This window comes from Pecten maximus, chromosome 6, assembly GCF_902652985.1.
Source record: "Pecten maximus chromosome 6, xPecMax1.1, whole genome shotgun sequence".
NCBI classification, from domain to species: domain Eukaryota; kingdom Metazoa; phylum Mollusca; class Bivalvia; order Pectinida; family Pectinidae; genus Pecten; species Pecten maximus.
Genome location: NC_047020.1, coordinates 18,066,201 through 18,073,120, shown reverse-complemented (window position 1 = coordinate 18,073,120; position 6,920 = coordinate 18,066,201). Strand labels below are relative to the sequence as shown.

The window sequence follows — 6,920 nt, the reverse complement described above, 5'->3', positions numbered from 1 at the left end:
AGGTGTTGATAAAATTGCGTGGGGTGATAGGGTGATGTTTGGGGCTATATGAGGCATGTTAGTAGGAAGGACTAGACACCAGATGGAGCTGTAGGACATGATTGATACAGGTACTAGGGGTATCCCCCTGGTATAGTCCACTTAGCATATTATGTAAACGTATATGCCACAACAGGAAATTATAGGTATGTTGCTAGTTCTGGTGTGTAAATAATGTAAATACATTCCCGGTAAGCCATGATATACCCATTAACTTGATTCGCTAAAACGATTATACAAACACTGTTATAAGTAGCATTCAATTCGTGTATCTTAAGTTAGTGTTTTCTGTGTCATAAATCCAGGATTGTAATCCCAATGTCTATGCTGAACGCCACCAAGATCAGACGACTGTACGCAATAGTGTTAGCTTGATTCTTCACGTGATTATACTGTTTAAAGACTGTGGCATAATTAGATATCACTGCCGAGTATTACTGAAGTCAAATGTGTGTATTGTTTGCCTAACTGATGCCAAACTACCGATTGTCCACGACACTATCTACGAACATTGAACCATTCAATAGGGCCTACACCGGCTGTGTAGCGCACTATAATAACAAGACGGGGCTCTCCGCTGGCTAATGCAATTCATCCCATCGAAAAGAATATAAATTTTTGATTGCGTTGTGAAAATAGAAAATACTTTTATTGAACAGCAGAGCGTCGTACTACAGCGAAAGGAGTATATATTGATGATAGAGGCGAGTTTACAACTGTCAAGAGACGAATTCTTGAGCCAGGGAAACGTATTCCATGACTTCAGCTTAACGGCGGTATCAGACTCGATGGAGAACAACATACACAGATACGGTAAGTAGTTATATTTCGTGGAAACTAACATACATCACAGGTGTGACTTGGATAAATAGATCGAATCTAATCAAAATAAGTTAAATATACCTTTCTCTACGAAATGGAAGACATCGAAAGGCCGACAAGGAATTATCGAACCAAAGGTAAACATTTTTCGGAGCCAATAATCAAGGTAAGTTAGCCATTAACAGTATAGCATGTCCAATGTCAATATACTACTGTAATCAGTTGTTTTATTCAGCCAAATTGATGGGGAAAGCTTTCATTGTCAAAACTATACTACCGAGAATAGGTCCCAGAAGATAAAGGCGGAAAAATAAGACAATTTGTTATGGTTATTTCATCTTCATCGGCTCCTGTTAGGTTTGGGTTGGCTAATGCTGTTTTGAAAATAATGCGTTTTGAACATTTTCACGACTTATTAAATGTGAGTTGGTGTTAAATCTGATAAACGGTATTAGTCGCCTCACATACCAATACAGAACACAATCCTCAACGTACAAAAAATAGGACACTTAAACTATAATAAAAATGGAGATTTATGTAGTTATTAGCGATCGCAATCACATACCCTTGTCGAATATTTCAATCACATAAAGTGTGAAACTTTAATTTGAAATAACACGAAGCAATAAGTTTTGACAAATAGATCCCAAGAAACCGTGTCAGTTTTCCGATAATAAATGGTAGTTGTTCTATGAAATTGTTGATGGAGCGATTGGAGGATGCGATGCTAAATAAAACGTGTTGTCGACTTTAAGGCTGCGATGGTATCATATTAGAGTGATCCTATGACAATTTCGAGGTAAATATAGACAGAAGTGGTCTGGTATACCTATATCTTCAAATAACAACTCCAATCGTTTGGTTAATTGAGATTATACCACGAGTTTGAAAATCGTTTTCTATTTGAGTCGCAAGTACAATAAGTCGTCCTTCAAAGACAGATTCCAAACATATGAACATGTTTAAGCCGAACGATCTTGTCTCCAAAAACGCTTATATAAGGTACATTGTAGAGTGATACAGGAAATTGCATGATTGATATTGATGTGAAAGAACAGAGAAAACACATTCCTGTCGAGTGCCCCGATAGGCATCGAACCCGGGTCTCCGGCGTGATAAGCCATGGCTCTGTCTCTTGAGCCAAAGAAGCATGTTCCGTCAACTGAGCGACAGAGACTGTATTTAACACTATGTACAAGCCACACCGACCCGTTCCTTTTACATTTACATCAGCATATTCCATTATCATACCATTATTTATTACATCTTAGTCAGTCAAAATAAAGGATACATCACGACTCCTGAAGAAGACTGGATGACAGTCAGAGTGGTGCAATTTTAGAACGGTCAGAGGCAACCAATATGAAGTCTCTGAACAATAGAAGATTTTCCTGTGTCCACTGTTCAGAGGACATAAACAAATATAGTAATCTGCTGAACCATCAAAATACTTTGAGCCGTTTGTTGTTTTATCATTATATGTAATACTTATGTTAACTGTTGGTACAGCTGGCGATCGCAGATTCCTTTTCATTAAAATGTCTATATTTTGACACGTGTTGAAATTAGACCAATGCCCGAAATTCGCTCTTTATTATTAAGATTACATTTCCGGTCATTAGTCCTAAGAAAAAAAAAAAGAAAAAATACCAACAAAGTTTAAGGTCAATATCAGCTTTCATTATCATGGACTCGTGACGTCATTAGTTCTTTGTGACGTCACGGTGAGTGTTTTACATGCATTTCAAATATCAGAAGCACATGGCTCATCTGTCTTTCCCAAAAGATTACAGATTGGTCATTTTACATTTGTCCCCTGATTTGCGGTATAAAATGACAGCATGTTTCCGGTTAAATTGCAGATTATGTGAATTGACGTGGAGCAATATAACAAAGAACAAGTATGCCGAGGGGTCGCGAGCGGCCATGTAAGTATATAATTGACCATCACAATAGGTATAAATTACCAAAGTAAGAATATATGTTGATCAAAGTAACAATACCTGGTCGCTCCAGTCGTCAATACACAATGTATAGGGTGGAACATGAAAAATGACGAGGAAAATTAAGTGAACGGGGACTGACTGTACAGAGTCCCTGACCCTGAAGCCTCTAGTATTGCAAAATTGTCAGAAAGTTCGGCTAGAGACCCAATGGATTTGTTTTTTAACAATAACAATCCCGACGAGTCAATTGCTTAGTGGGAAGCATCCTAAAATTTCATTGTTCTTTTCTGAATTTGGCCTTCCGCTATTTTGTGGAAACCTAATAACATCATTGACGTGTGGCGGTCCAGGGACGTATAGACTGAATAACTATGTAGTCATTTTCTATATATCCATGACGTCATATCCTTTGTTGTTGTAGTGTACGTTTGGATTGTGGGATTCTCCATTTCCGGCGTGATCGCGGTGGTCGGAGTGATTGTGTTTCTGGTCTATGGATGTAAAAGATGGAGAGAAAACAAAAGAATAAAACTGCACAGAATGGAACTAGAACGTGAAATGGCAAGACAAATAGACAAACCAAAGGAAGTGAAAGCTAGTACTTCCGGTTACTCACATCGATGCAGCTCACGTGTTGGTGTTTATGATGGTAAGGAAGATCCAGCTGTGACTAAGTCGGACGCTGCAACAGAACAAGAAACAGTTATATTGTCCGAAACAAAACGGACAGTGACTTTTCAGGTACCAAAATCATAATCACAACACTTTTCATGTTCCATTTGTGTCGGACGTACTTCCGGTTTACACCGTATCCCTAGGGTACTGGTCACACTTCCGGTGTGAATCATATCAAAGAGGTATTGGACTCACATCTGGGGTACGGCATACCCCTAGGATAATGGACACTCTTACGGTGTACAACACATCCCTAGGGCACTGCATACACGCCCGGTGTACATCCCTAAGGTACTGGACTCACTTTCGACATAAACCATATTCTGAAACATAGCAGATATTCCGAAATAAGACAAGTGTAGTTTATGAAAATCATTGTCGGAATGCATCGTGCTCATTACTACAGTGTCTTTCAACCGTACCGATCAGGATTGGATAAGGAAAGAAAGAATTTTCGTAAATTACATTCTTATGTTTGGTTGCCGACATCCCACATTTATCTATATTCACTTACATAAATGTATCAATTACTATTTTCATATATATTAAAATTAAACTAAACTAAGTTGACTTGCAATATGTTTCATTTTAATGATATATACGTGAATATCCAATGCAATTCAACTTATTAGCACCTTTGTAATTACAAATGTAAGTTGATGGCTAAACATGAAAAAAATGGAAATAACAATAAAATGTATACAAAATACTAAATCAAAGTGGATACAAAGCGACGTTCCTCAGCTCTTATGACTGTTTAACAGATAAAACAGGTCTGAAGTATGATCTTCAGATTTGACATCCGCAATCTGGAGATAGAACTTGGAACCGATTGGTTGATGGGGCAATGGAAAAGAAAATGTAATTCACCATCATGTAAATTACAGGATGTTCATAGTCTTCTGGGAATGTTTTAATCTACCTTAAGCTATTTCAAGGCCATGTCCACATAATCTGAACTTAGTGAAAAATCCTCTAAGATTAAACTCAGGGTAGATTAAGGCATACTTCTCTTATGTAGCCCTCTTTAATAGGTTTGTATGTAATTCGTCTATCGACAAGTAATTGGCTTTCCTTATTCGTGACTTTATCTTTACATTTCATTTAATCGCATTACAACTAGGAATGGACAATATTTCTGGTTCTAAATCCTGGATATTGAATATTACTGATGCATTCTTCACGACTGAAGAATGTCTCGGACCGTCTTACAACATCAATACACATCTTGAACTAATTTCATTTCTCCTGATAATTCACCGCGTGTGTCTTCATCAAAATGTTAAGTTAATGGTGAGTCTGACTTGGTGCAACAAATACATTGTGGGAGGAGAAGAAAACTAACCTAAGTGGGAATACTATTGAACGACTCTTGTACTGAACCCTATTCAGAAAACAAAATCATCATTATAAAATTTGTTTGAGAAAACACTCGAATGGCGATAAGTTAATTGTTCTATTTGGAAATTACAAATTGTGCCAAGGTTTGAGGTACAGATATCAAATCTTAAATGATCTGCGACGTGTGTCTATATGCTGTTTATGTGCACAGTATTTAAGCATTAAACTGTCTTTTTATGGATTATATGGTCTATGGTCTATAGACCATATAATCCATAAAAAGACAGTTTAACGTTTTCTATATTAGTTTCTTTTCGATTTCAACTTTAATTTTCATTATAATTTAAAATCTTACTTTTACCGACGTTTCCATTGTCAGAGGTCAACAAATTGAACAGCCTATTGTGATTCACGTGCTGATTGGCAAAAAAAAAAAAAAAAAGAGTGCGTGGAAATAATTAAAAAAATACTGAAAACATCATCAGATATTTTAATAACAATATCAATAATATTGGTAGTCAGTATTTCAGAATATACGGATGAATTATTCAGTTTGTTAACGATTTCGGATTTTGTTTTAAAAATTTATCATCCGGAACAATTATGCGGATGGAAATTTCACCCGTCACCACGCGCACGCAACGGCTGAGAGCATTGACAGAGTTTAGCTATGAAAGTTGAATGTGCAGTGGGAGAAAGTGGAATTCGCCAAAAAACCAGGTGTAAACATGTTCTTTGATTGCATGGAAACAGCATTACAGTTTATAGTAGCTACAACAGCACCGGTGTCAGGGATACGACCAATGAGAGAAGTGACAGTGGCCGAGGGAGTTAGACGAGCTTCAGCGACAACGTTGCTTGTGACGGGTACCATGCATGGCTGTTTCAAGTTTAGGATGCGTTAGACACGATAATGCACCACTTGATGCTTTCTTTTGTGAAGAAGAATCTGTTCTATTGTACGACCGGAGAGAAGCCTCGTTCTATGATTTGACATAAACATGATGTGTCGGGTTTCAAATTTTTTGTCATTCAAACACTGGATGGCGGTGGCGCGCAAACAATGTGGTGTGTAATGATTTTCCACTCTGGCCCCGAAACAAATATCTGTCAACATATGTGTTTATTAAATCTTGTTTTATTTCCATTTTCGTGATTGTTAACCATTCTTACCTTTATTTTCGTTTTACATTTTAAGAATTTGTTTTCTGGTCTCGTACTCTATCCGATAGCATGATGAGCAATGATAAGATGCCATTTGTTTACATTGGTTGCAAGTAGTTCCGGGGGATCCCGTCCGTACATCAGGTCGCGTATGAATAACACCTGAATGCACGATTTGGGTGTCAGTTATGCATAGAATAGTGTCACGCTTTGGGTGTCAGTTATACTCTTATAGACTGCAAATTTGTTTAGTTTGTTTATATCATGACTTTGCCATCCAAATGTAAATATTTAAGCATTAAACTGTCTTTTTATGGATTATATGGTCTATATAGATGCCAGAGCTTTGCAGACAATCTTCATAATGCGCGCTAGCGCATTATGAAATGATTGTCTGCAAAGCTCTGGCATCTATATAGACCATATAATCCATAAAAAGACAGTTTAATGCTTATATTTACGTTTTCTATATTAGTTTCTTTTCGATTTCAACTTTAATTTTCATTATAATTTGAAATCTGACTTTTACCGACGTTTCCACTGTCAGAGGTCAACAAATTGAACAGCCTATTGTGATTCACGTGCTGATTGGCAAAAAAAAAAAAAAAAAAAATAGTGCGTGGAAATCATTAAAAAAATACTGAAAACATCATCAGATATTTTAATAACAATATCAATAATATTGGTAGTCAGTATTTCAGAATATACGGATGAATTATTCAGTTTGTTAACGATTTCGGATTTATTTTTAAAAATTTACCATCCGGAACAATTATGCGGATGGAAATTTCACCCGTCACCACGCGCACGCAACGGCTGACAGCATTGACAGAGTAAGCTATGAAAGTTGAATGTGCAGTGGGAGAAAGTGGAATTCGCCAAAAAACCAGATGTAAACATGTTCTTTGATTGCATGGAAACCTGATTACAGTT

General features: G+C 36.9%; 1 long non-coding RNA gene across 1 annotated transcript; it reads left to right on the top strand.

Annotated features, from left to right (window-relative positions):
• The first annotated feature begins 234 nt into the window (after positions 1–234).
• On the top strand, positions 235–4,044 carry LOC117329122. Its single transcript, XR_004533108.1, has 3 exons — positions 235–852; positions 2,724–2,789; positions 3,229–4,044. It is a non-coding gene; the product is annotated as an uncharacterized LOC117329122 (long non-coding RNA).
• The last annotated feature ends 2,876 nt before the right edge of the window (positions 4,045–6,920 follow it).